Source organism: Mytilus trossulus, chromosome 4 (assembly GCF_036588685.1).
Source record: "Mytilus trossulus isolate FHL-02 chromosome 4, PNRI_Mtr1.1.1.hap1, whole genome shotgun sequence".
In the NCBI taxonomy this organism is placed as follows: Eukaryota; Metazoa; Mollusca; class Bivalvia; order Mytilida; family Mytilidae; genus Mytilus; species Mytilus trossulus.
Window position 1 is genome coordinate 556,362 of NC_086376.1, and position 13,029 is coordinate 569,390.

Sequence of the window (13,029 nt, forward strand, 5' to 3'; positions counted from 1 at the left end):
TATTATAACCAGGGTAAATGGAACCACTAAATCTAAATAAGTGTATCGCAAAAAAGTAAAACATTATGTTTTAATGTTTTTTCCGTAAAAGATTTTTGTTTTCATATGCAAACAAATTTCTAACGGACCTACTTTATCTCTTAAGGAAGGTCGCTTGTCATGTTTATGGATTTTTAGTCAGATTTTCGGAAACCTTTGGTTGTATCTCTTTGAATGCCTTAAAATAATTTGCCCATTGACCCCTATTTTTCTTTTTTATAAATCTTGTACCTGTATAATGAGAAGCCATCTGTACAAGTCTTTTAAAATTTTGATTATGTTTTAATAGTTTTTGAGAACTTAAACTGGTCAATGATAAAGCTATGAAAAGTCAAGCGAGAATACTTTCCCGCCAAAATTTCAATGGATAATATCTAGAAAACAACATTTTGACCTATATATTGGTTTTGCTCTTTTGATTCCTTTATGGATTCCCTATCAATATAAACTGTCTAGTGTTATGAAAAACTTATAATTTTTAAACTGAGAAGCAAACTTCCTTAAGTTAAAATGTTTTGAATTCAATGTTTTGAAGCAGTAGATATTCGTTGGTTTGATGGTTCTGTTGTACTTTCCATTTTATTTTATGTTATTCATTTATTTATTATTTAGAGTAGGGGTGGGGTAATTCCTGTTATCCGTTGAAGATATTATTTGAAGGTATTGTTTTTTCAAGAAATTGTATCATGCTTCTAAAATTCTCTGTCAATTTATGTATAGAGAGAGAGTTAATTTGCTACATGTACATAAAAAATATGCACAAATGATAAACATTTAAAAATATTAAATCCAACAAGCTTTTATACAATTATCTAAATTAGTTTAAAATTAAAGCGAAATGAAGTTAAATATAAAAATAAGAAGATCTCGTATGATTGCCAATAGAGATAAATCTCTAACAGAGACCACGTGACATAGAAGTTTTAAACAACTTAACATTGAGCAAAATCCATACCGCATAGTCAGCTATCAAAGGACCTGAAATGACTTACAAGTGTAAACCAAGTTAAACAAGAAAACTAATGACCTGTTTCATGTACAAAACAAAGAACGCAATTCAATTAATATTATATACAACAAACGACAACCACTGAGTTACAAGCCCTAGCTAAGGACAGGCACATATCGAATATGCTGGGGTTAAACACGTGTTTTTGGGGGCCCAACCCTCCCTAACCAGGAACAGTATTACGCGATAGAGATGTATTTACAAAAGTTGAATACAAACCTTGCGTGGTCTTATCTCTTTCTCATGTCGAAAAAACATAAAAACACATATCTACTGTAGTAGAAGTCTTGTTTTGAAAATATCTTGAACGAAAAAAATATATATATACAGATTGACAGACATAGGGATTAATCATCGGCGTTTTATCTATACATTGTTTACTTATCTAAACCATATTTCTAAAGCAAAACGAATAAAAAGAAATACATATTATCTAGTTTTACATTTTAATATCATAAAGCGATGAATTATATTCTCACTTGACAATAATGCAATATATATATAAAACAAAGATATTTTTATAACCATTGTGCATTTTCATTTAATTTGCAATACATTATGGAGGCATCTTCTAAGTGGATGCAAATTCAAACGATAATTGAAACCATGAACGTGTTGCATAATCAATTGATATGCTGTCAATGACAAAGTAGCTTCTAAAACAAGTCTTTTTAATAGCTCTTCTTCGAACGTTTTATACTTTTAACCAAGACTGTGACTGAATGAACATATTGATCTCAATTTATGTTATAATTGGGTATTATAATCCCTCAAATGTTTAAATAGATAGTTAAAACATACACCGTTGTAAGGGTCAGTCTGTTTAAAAAAAGGAAAAATTAAAACAAAATAAAACAAAAAAACGCCTTCGAAGTCTATATGCATTTTGATTTTTGCGTCGTTCAAATTGCTGCCTCATTGGGGCACATCCCTCATCTAATTAATCTATCTCTGACATAGCATGATGTTGTGACAATTATAAAAAGTTAACATTGATTCTAGTTCTAGTAAGAACGTTCTAAAAGAAGATACGAAATAATAAAAAAAAAAACGGATAAATAAACTCCTCATGGGTGCACGAATCAATGTGCACATAGTTAAAATGTTTTGCACTATTGATTTTAAACAGAATTATATAATATCTTACTTATTATAATTGATTATTGGTGCCAGGGGTACTATTCGTCATATACTCTATATAGACATAATTTTATAAACTTTTGATTTACATTAAAGTTATTGAGGTACTCTGTAATATGGAAGTTTACTTTTTAGGCTAATTCTGTTCAGAATTCAGAACTGTGTTACTGATTGCCTGTGCAGGAATTGCAAAACTCGCTTGATTGTTGGCGTAACTCGGAGGGCCAAAAAAAGAGATGAAACAAAGAGGATGAAAGATTTTAAGTCTTCTTGGGTTATTTATTCATTATCCTTGCCTGGAAGCTAGTAACAGTATTGCATGCAGCTACGTGTTGTATTTTACAAGACTTTTACATATAAGCTATGCTCTATCAAGTTCAACCAAGAATATTTACGTTTTTTTTTTAAATAATATATTTTCATTTGAATTTCAATATATCAGGAAACAAAGTACTGTTACATAACTTAAGATTGCCCGACTTCAGACGTCAGAAAATTAAGTTCCAGAACTCTATGTACCTTCTCTACATCACAATGTACAGTAGCATGCAGATCGGTTTGAATTGGAGCTGCCATGTAGCTTAACAGCAACAGTTTAAAATGTATGTAACCCCATGGAGCAACCTGTAACAGTTATTGACCTACACATGTAATAAAACCCTGGACGTGAAATGTCTTTTGGGAATAATATCGTCATAGACATTGGTATATAGTTAAATTAATTAATATTGAAGTTGTCTTAATTATGACGGATCATTGCAGTCAGGAGAAGATCAAAGATCACAAAAAAGTAATTAATTTCGTAAAAAAACAGTTGGCAAAATATCTTGTCATCAAAACCACTGATCATGCTTTTGTTTGTGAGAGCTAATCCATTATCAATGGTTGTTTTACAGAAATGTGTATCTTCCTACGGATTACTTTTGCATTAACTTGTAAGCTACATTTGTATCTATCAAGTTCAACTCAGAATACTTATGTTTTTTTTAAATGATTTATTTTCATTTTAATATATCACGGAAAAAAACATTTTGAACAAATAATATGGTACCGAGTTAAAGTCTCTAGACAAACCAATGGTGAATGTTTGAAGTTAACATCCGGCAATAGCGTTTCAAACTTTTCAGTAACAGTTACTATATATAATTGTGCATAGTGTCAAATTATCAAGACTTCAATATGAATTAAACATTTTCTTTCTTTCAAATTTGATTTAGCAAAATATAGGAAATAGTAAATTGTACCATTTAAAACTTTTTTTTGACTCGAAGCATCGGATATCACGTCCATATTCCGATCGAGTGTGACTGCTTTTTGAACAACCAACAAAGACAAACGGACACTCATCCTTGGTATGGGCTTTATTGTTGGACTAATATTGGAAATGGTTCAGGTAATCACATGTATACCAAAGAACGCCTCTGGTTGCGGGAATTTCTCGCTGCATTGAAAACCCATTGATGACCTTCGGCTGTTGTCTGCTCTTTGGTCGGGATATTGTCCCTTTGACACATTCCACATTTCCATTCTCAATTTTACATAATGAACCATTTGACTTTAAAAAAAAATAATTATATGATTATTTTCAATTATACGAACACCATTTTTTGAAAAAAGTTTCTGAAATGTATAGTTCACCTCAGACATTATCGTTACAAAATGAAAGCATGTTCTACAATCTCCAACAAGAAGACAACTGTAAAATCTTAAACTTGACGTCTTACAATATGTTATTCCAAAATAGCTGCATGTATGTAGGTTGAAGAATGCAATTGAATATATTATAAAAAAATCATTGGTATTTTGAGATAATGAACGATTGACGCCACTACAATTACATGGCCATGATTCTCTTTCTGTTTCGTGAAGAATAAAACCAATTAATTCCAGAGAGCATGGATTTCCTTTTAAGAAAGTTTTATTTATATTTCTTGGTCCAGTTCGCACTGATATGATAATATCTTATTTATTTTATATAAAGACGTGACGATAAAAATTGTTTCAACAAATTAGTGCTTTCCTTTTCTTCAGCCATTTTGTTCGACGGTTTTGATGCAACTAGAATAGTACATGTACTTGCCTACAGCGCCTAAAATGCTGTTCGTTGCAAATCTGTCTAAAATGCTATGATATATAAAAACAGTCGACTGAATAGTGATATAGTATATTCAATTTTAAATATTCAATATTCTGTAATCATACTGTCAAATTGCTTTCAATAAAATAGCATATCATTTATTTGTTTCGAAGTTTATGCTCTTCAACTTTTTATTTGTTTGGGTTATAACTATTTTGATATGAGCGTCACTGATGAGTCTTGTGTAGACGAAACGCGCGTCTGGCGTACTAAATTATAATCCTGGTACCTTTGATAACTATTAGTGTGTCATTCTAAACAGGTTAGACGTGTGTCTGCGGAATGAAGCTACGTTTTGTTATTGCCAATTGGTCAGAAACCTGGTGGAAGTAGACTAAGAGTAGATGATAGCTTTCTGGTTTCCCTCTGTATTAAGTCTCTGGGTGCGATGGATGTTCTTTGCTTTTTTGCCTTTTTTTTTCTGCCAAAACGTTTTATACATGATTACTTTCCTACTTTTGATATCGGTGTATCTAGTGTGAAGGTTTATCCGGAGGCAAGTCAAAGCGTGAAAGAATTTTTATAAAGGATTTACACAGTGACCGCAAACTTTAAACTATTTGACATGTCAGCACTAAGGTATATTTTCAGCAATGCTGTTAAATTAACCTTTAACAAAATAAAAGGGCTATATGTGTGGTTTCTTGTAAATGGGTTAAATATATAACAGTACAGCTGTTGAAAATTTTATGCATGCATTAACACAGAATTATAATCTAAATTACAATCAAATTCAAGGGGTGAAGTAAATTTAATTTGAATAAATTACTTGGACCTTTTTTTGTCTCTTATAAAAGACGGAACGATTGGCATAAATTTAAATAATTATCTAAATGATTAGGATATTTTCCATTTTAAGAATTATTTTTATCTGGGGTTAAATATGATTTATTGAATAAATCCAAGGTATTTTATTGAAGGTATCATCTTTAACTATGATTTATTGGTTTTATAAAATTGAAAGTGTCCTCGATTTTAAAACATTAACATAGTAAAGTATTTGAGCTCTTTATAGGTTAATCAACTGAACTCACATGACATATCTACCACGTTAAGATGCACAAAGAAGAAAAACATAACGTCTGCTAAGTAACGAAAGCTTGCACGAACAAAAATAATCATAATTTATTTTTACACAAAACAAAATTACAAATTCGTTCCCTGTGCAACTTTGTCCAAAGCAATAGTAATTTATTAAGGTCTTATGCTTGGACCAGTATTCAAAACTATCGACGAAATAAGAAAATTGTTTATCCTCTACTCATTCCTCTAAAAAGTTTAAATTTTCAAAATGAACGAACCCCAAGGCTATAACTTTCTATTCTTACTAGAAAAAACAACAAGAACTGGCTTGACTCTTGACTCTCGACTGTTTACCCAATGATTTTTGTCATTTGTTATTTTAATCTAATGTTTTAAGCAAAATCTACATTTCTACACTTTTCTACAAAATTCTGTCTTTACATATATTTCAACATTATATACTCGCCAATATTTATCGACTGAGTTATCATAATTATCGGTCCTGAATATGACTGATAAAGGTGTTTTTCTACACCGACACACGCCCCCATATAGGTGGTTGTTCGAAGACCTATTTAACATATCCGATTATGATAATTAACTTCGCACCTTCAACCTAATCATCATGGTGGTTTGACACGGATGTACGGAATGACATTAGTTCTATTAGATAGGTTTCCAATATTGATATAACTAAATTTCCACCTGGTAGTAACTTATATAATAGGTGTTTTTGTCGGCATTTCTTTGTAATAATTACCACTGCGTGCCTGCTTTTAATTCACGTGTCAAATTCGTTTTGCATGTTTACACCGTTGTAAATTAGCTTGAAGCTTCAAAGGACCCGATGAAGCAGAATTAAGACTGTATTTCTATACAGGGCGCCAAATTATTCGGCTGTGTTGACCTTTAAATATATCAAAGTGTGTATCCTAATCATTTAGTTTATATAATATACAAACAAATTATGGTTTTATATACTAGTACTGTAAATTTCGAAATTATTTCGAGGTTTTTATTGATGCGAATAATGTGATTGAGTGAGTATTGCAATATCAAGACCTCGTATTCTTGTATCTGGTACATCTGTATGCAGGATTTCCTGACAACGAAAAAATTAATCTCACGTCTGTGTCCATTTTTTTTAAATACACGCAATACTTTCTGAGTTTCAGTCTTCATACTTATCTACATAGCTAGTCGTCTTTAGACCAATTGATAAAATTAATTACATGGAACAGTTGTGTGATAGCACAACGAGATTCAAAAGATGTCCATTTACACGAAGCACACAAAATGACCAAAAAACACAAGGTACCAATCTAAAAGTACTCGCAAAATATAAATATCGATAGGATACTGGACCGTTTCTGTTCATTTATAAGTATTTAACTATGTTTCTATTTATTTATCATAGTATTAGCTTAATCGATGTAAGTGCCTATGATTTTTTGTTCTTCTTAAATCTAACTTCTACCTTATAATCATTATAAAATCCCAATATCAAGGAGTTTTTCAAAGGACCAACAAGTTTTTAAAAAATATAATAATTAACGGCCTATTATAATGTATACAATCACTACTGTATATGGAATATCTACCTGGCATCGTTTTTTTTTTATTATTGAATTATCTGTTGTTTTGTGTTTTAATTTTATTTTCAAATAAATGACCCTTTATCGGAAATTTGTTTAGTATTTTCTGCAAATGAACACGAATCCGACGGTATTCCCTTTGCTGGGACGAATAATTCATCAGTTTTATTAAATTCGTCAGCTTTAAAAGCGTTGCCATATAATTTAATTTGATGATTGTACAATGTAGTATCATCATTGCTTTCTGCTTTCATAAATCTGACTGAAACAAAGAAGGTCTAATGGTCACGGATGCCCCACTGTACGAGTCATTATTTGTTCAGTGGACCGTAAAATTAAGCTACAATGTATCATATGGAAAATGTGAACTAAGTTTCAACTTCAACTTGATCAAAAACTACATTGACCAAAAACTTTAACCTAAGGCGGGACAGACGGATAAATGAAGGGACGGACGGACAAATCACAGAGCAAAAAATAATGCCTCTAGGTTGGGCATAAACATTGCCTGACACAAACATATATATCTGTGGAATAGTAGAACGTAGGTCGTGAGTTATACTTCTATACAATCAACCTAGAAAATATACTAAGAATCAAATTAACCTCTATTTAAAACAATGTATGTCTTCCTTAATCACAGAAAATTTATCAGACTTCATTATCTGGAGATATCAGCTTCAAACAGGAAATAATATTCAGTATATTCCATAAACAAAGGATATGGAGTATTCATCATATTAATTTTAGCTCAGAACACCGTTTTTTTGTGTATTACTTAAATGATAATTAACTTCACATTACAACCTACATTGTACAATTGTACATCTGCATGGTATGTTTTTTTTAAAAGATGGCGATGTGAGACAACGTTATCCATTGATGACCATTCGATATATTCTACCTATCATTGCACGAAATAAATCAACGCGTTTATAATTAGTTTTGTAATATTAGAAACATATCTGTTATTATTTGAAAAGTTTGAGAACAGATCGTGAATAGACATACTAGGTCATATTTCTTTTATGTTAACTTTATACAATTATGCAGTCTCCCAAAGATATGGAATGACAAAGTGTATATTTTGCTTTGGCACGCGATAAATTAGCTCTATTGTTTTGCATTTGTAAACAACTTAAAATTCTATAAATCAAAACATTTATGTCAAAATTTGATTTTATCATTGATTCATATATTCAGGTTAAAAAAAGAGAGGAATTTAATTTTGTGCGAAATCTTTTCTTGTGAAACTATATACATTTTGTAGTTATTGGAACAAGGTATTTTTCATGAATAATATAAAACTATGACTGTTGATGTGATGTATTCAAAAAGATAATAAACATTGTTATGAATAACAATTGTTTTATCCTTTATGAAAAGAATTCTTTCCGATCGCTAAAAAAATGATAAAAGAAAATATGCACTTTACAAATTTAAACGACATAGATAAAATTACATGCACTATACCTAACCCAAGATCACACAGTTAGGTACAGTGCAAATAAGCTAGAATCCTTTTTAAAACAGTCTATATATAAACTGAGGACACGATACTCTTGAAATATTTACTTTAATCAAATTACATTTAGAGATTTCGGGTAACGATTAGTTGAGATCGTTTTATTACTGAGATTCATTGAGATTCATTGTCAAGCAATCTTGCAAGACGAAATTCATATTGACTAAATGTATCGAGAAGTGAAACACAGGTTGGGGAGTTAGTCTGCATCCCTTGCTCACGAATGAGGTTGGGGAGTTAGTCTGCATCCCTTGCTCACAGGTTGGGGAGTTAGTCTGCATCCCTTGCTCACGAATGAGTTTGGGGAGTTAGTCTGCATCCCTTGCTCACGAATGAGTTTGCGGAGTTAGTCTGCATCCCTTGCTCACGAATGAGGTTGGGGAGTTAGTCTGCATCTCTTGCTCACGAATGAGTTTGGGAAGTTAGTCTGCATCCCTTGCTCACGAATGAGTTTGGGAAGTTAGTCTGCATCCCTTGCTCACGAATGAGTTTGGGGAGTTAGTCTGCATCCCTTGCTCACGAATGAGTTTGGGGAGTTAGTCTGCATCCCTTGCTCACGAATGAGGTTGGGGAGTTAGTCTGCATCTCTTGCTCACGAATGAGTTTGGGAAGTTAGTCTGCATCCCTTGCTCACGAATGAGTTTGGGAAGTTAGTCTGCATCCCTTGCTCACGAATGAGTTTGGGGAGTTAGTCTGCATCCCTTGCTCACGAATGAGTTTGGGGAGTTAGTCTGCATCCCTTGCTCACGAATGGTTGGGGAGTTAGTCTGCATCCCTTGCTCACAGGTTGGGGAGTTAGTCTGCATCCCTTGCTCACGAATGAGTTTGGGAAGTTAGTCTGCATCCCTTGCTCACGAATGAGTTTGGGGAGTTAGTCTGCATCCCTTGCTCACGAATGAGTTTGGGAAGTTAGTCTGCATCCCTTGCTCACGAATGGTTGGGGAGTTAGTCTGCATCCCTTGCTCATAGGTTGGGGAGTTAGTCTGCATCCCTTGCTCACGAATGAGTTTGGGAAGTTAGTCTGCATCCCTTGCTCACGAATGAGTTTGGGGAGTTAGTCTGCATCCCTTGCTCACGAATGAGTTTGGGGAGTTAGTCTGCATCTCTTGCTCACGAATGAGTTTGGGAAGTTAGTCTGCATCCCTTGCTCACGAATGGTTGGGGAGTTAGTCTGCATCCCTTGCTCACGATTGAGTTTGGGGAGTTAGTCTGCATCCCTTTCTCACGAATGAGTTTGGGGAGTTAGTCTGCATCTCTTGCTCACGAATGAGTTTGGGAAGTTAGTCTGCATCCCTTGCTCACGAATGGTTGGGGAGTTAGTCTGCATCCCTTGCTCACGAATGGTTGGGGAGTTAGTCTGCATCCCTTGCTCACGAATGAGTTTGGGGAGTTAGTCTGCATCTCTTGCTCACGAATGAGTTTGGGAAGTTAGTCTGCATCCCTTGCTCACGAATGAGTTTGGGAAGTTAGTCTGCATCCCTTGCTCACGAATGGTTGGGGAGTTAGTCTGCATCCCTTTCTCACGAATGAGTTTGGGGAGTTAGTCTGCATCTCTTGCTCACGAATGAGTTTGGGAAGTTAGTCTGCATCCCTTGCTCACGAATGAGTTTGGGGAGTTAGTCTGCATCCCTTGCTCACGAATGGTTGGGGAGTTAGTCTGCATCCCTTGCTCACGAATGAGTTTGGGAAGTTAGTCTGCATCCCTTGCTCACGAATGAGTTTGGGGAGTTAGTCTGCATCCCTTGCTCACGAATGAGTTTGGGGAGTTAGTCTGCATCCCTTGCTCACGAATGAGTAAATGGAATTTGGTATCACATCAGAATATGTCCGTTTTTCTTTCCCGTGTAAAACAAGCAATGGCAAGCAGATCCTGTCCCATTGAAGCACCCATCTGCTTATCGATAGATAAATGATCCTGTCACAATGAAGCTCCCATCTGTTTATCGATAGATAAATGATCCTGTCCCAATGAAGCTCCCATCTGTTTATCGATAGATAAATGATCCTGTCCCATTGAAGCACCCATCTGTTTATCGATAGATAAATGATCTTATCACAATGAAGCACCCATCTGTTTATCGATAGATAAATGATCCTGTCCCAATGAAGCTCCCATTTGTTTATCGATAGATAAATGATCCTGTCCCAATGAAGCACCCGTCTGTTTATCGATAGATAAATGATCTTATCACAATGAAGCACCCATCTGTTTATCGATAGATAAATGACCCTGTCCCAATGAAGCACCCATCTGTTTATCGATAGATAAATGATCCTGTCACAATGAAGCACCCATCTGTTTATCGATAGATAAATGATCCTGTCCCAATGAAGCACCCATCTGTTTATCGATAGATAAATGATCCTGTCCCAATGAAGCACCCATCTGTTTATCGATAGATAAATGATCTTATCACAATGAAGCACCCATCTGTTTATCGATAGATAAATGATCCTGTCCCAATGAAGCACCCATCTGTTTATCGATAGATAAATGATCCTGTCCCAATGAAGCACCAATCTGCTTATCGATAGATAAATAAAATAAAAAGTGAAATGATGTAACTTATTAGACACTTCATAAATGAATTTATAAATCAATGCATTATACAAATAAAAAGCCCCGATAGTGTGTCAATCAGTTCTGGGTTAGTAGATAAAAACTAGAAGATGTGGTATGAGTGCCAAAGAGACTACTCTCCACCAAGTCAAAATGTGTATAAAATAAACAATAATTATAGATCAAAGTAAGGACTCCAACACGGATCATTTGCTCACACCGAACAACAAGTTGTAAAAGAACCAAAATGACTAGTATAAAACAATTCAAACAGGATTTGTTTTAAACGTTTTTTGACAGAACTATCGAAAACTTTTTAAGATAAGAACTATTGAAAGCTTTTCTACGATAGAACTGTTCAAACTGCTTTGGGCAAACATGTGATAATCGCTTCTGTTAAATACTATGTGCAGGATGAAGTTTCCTGTACAATACTCTTGACCGTTCGCCCACTTTTCTAAAAGTGATATTTTTTTAGTGACTAAGAGGTTCGAACTGATCACAATTGTAGTCATGTCTCATGATCAGATAATCTGAAAGTACTTTTATTCGTGGGGAACCAATTTTTGTGGTTTTCGTGAATGACTTTATCCGCATAAACATAGGGAATACATAGAATATCGGCAAACGCACTAGCACTAGTAGGTGTTTATTTTAAACTTCGATTTGCCTACTATTTCTTTTATTACAGCCGATGGTGATTTTAGAGATAACTAACTTGTTTGTGTTTTTCTTTTAGCCATGACTTTATGTCTGCCCTCCACCGTCTTCAGACTGTTTCATTGCCCCAATGGAACCATCTTATTCTCTGAAAATCAAGCAAACAGATCTTTTGTTTAACTTAATTATGGAAATTCCCAAATAGAGTGAATTTTATTGTTTTCGTCTTTTGTCAGTTGCCAGTCTAAATACATTCACACATTTAATCGTAATTCTGTAAATCAGCTGACTTACTGTAAAGAAGTGTTATAACCAAGGTTAATAATTATAATATTTGTGTTAAATCTGAGTCTGCATGCAATTCTAAATTGTCAGGAAATATACCGCTGCAGTCTATGACTTGCTTTCAACATTAGTAATTTGCCAATAAAATAAAGCACTCAATCTAATTCCCAACCGTTGTTTCATTAAAACTCTTGAATCTCTAACTAGTATTACTTCAATTTATCAAAATGTATGGATGCCTATCATGTGTATGGTAAAGAAAAGAAATAGTCATGTTGTATTCCAGGTAAACTGACAGAAGGTCGTACATTTGATAGGAGAACAAGTCACAGACACCGTGAAAAAGTCACAGTTGATTAATTCACAATTGTTGTAATTTATAAAAAAGAAGATGTGGTATGATTGCCAATGAGACAACTACCCACAAAAGACCAAAATGACACAAACATTAACAACTATAGGTCACCGTACGGCCTTCAACAATGAGCAAAGCTAATACCGCATAGTCAGCTATAAAAGGCCCCGATAAGACAACGTAAAACAATTCAAACGAGAAAACTAACGGCCTTGTTTATGTAAAAAAAAATGAAGATTATTAATAGTCTTGAAATAATTTCGTTTTATATAACAAGGTACAATGAAGGGTTGTTGCATATTCATTGTTACATAATGTTTTGGGACCAGAAGTCAAACAAATGAAAAAAAGCAGTTTGAGAGCTTTTTCCTAGCGCCTATGAGTCGATGTTAAAATTTTGAAAATGAATCGTGTTTACAGAGTTGCTTAATATATGAAAGTTAACGAAAACAATTCTTCTCATAATTTCTGATAAAACATCGCAAATTAAGAACATCTCATGCACGTCAACATTAAACGATACCAGACTGATTTAGAACTCCATAAATTACATACATACAGGTCAGATTATTAGCAAGAGATCATGTTATATACTCAGCAACGTTTTGGTAAAATTAACAAGTTAAACACGATGCTTAGTTGAAGGATAGCACGACATTCTAATATGTATGTTAAATACTTTTTGTTGAAATCCTCTAGGT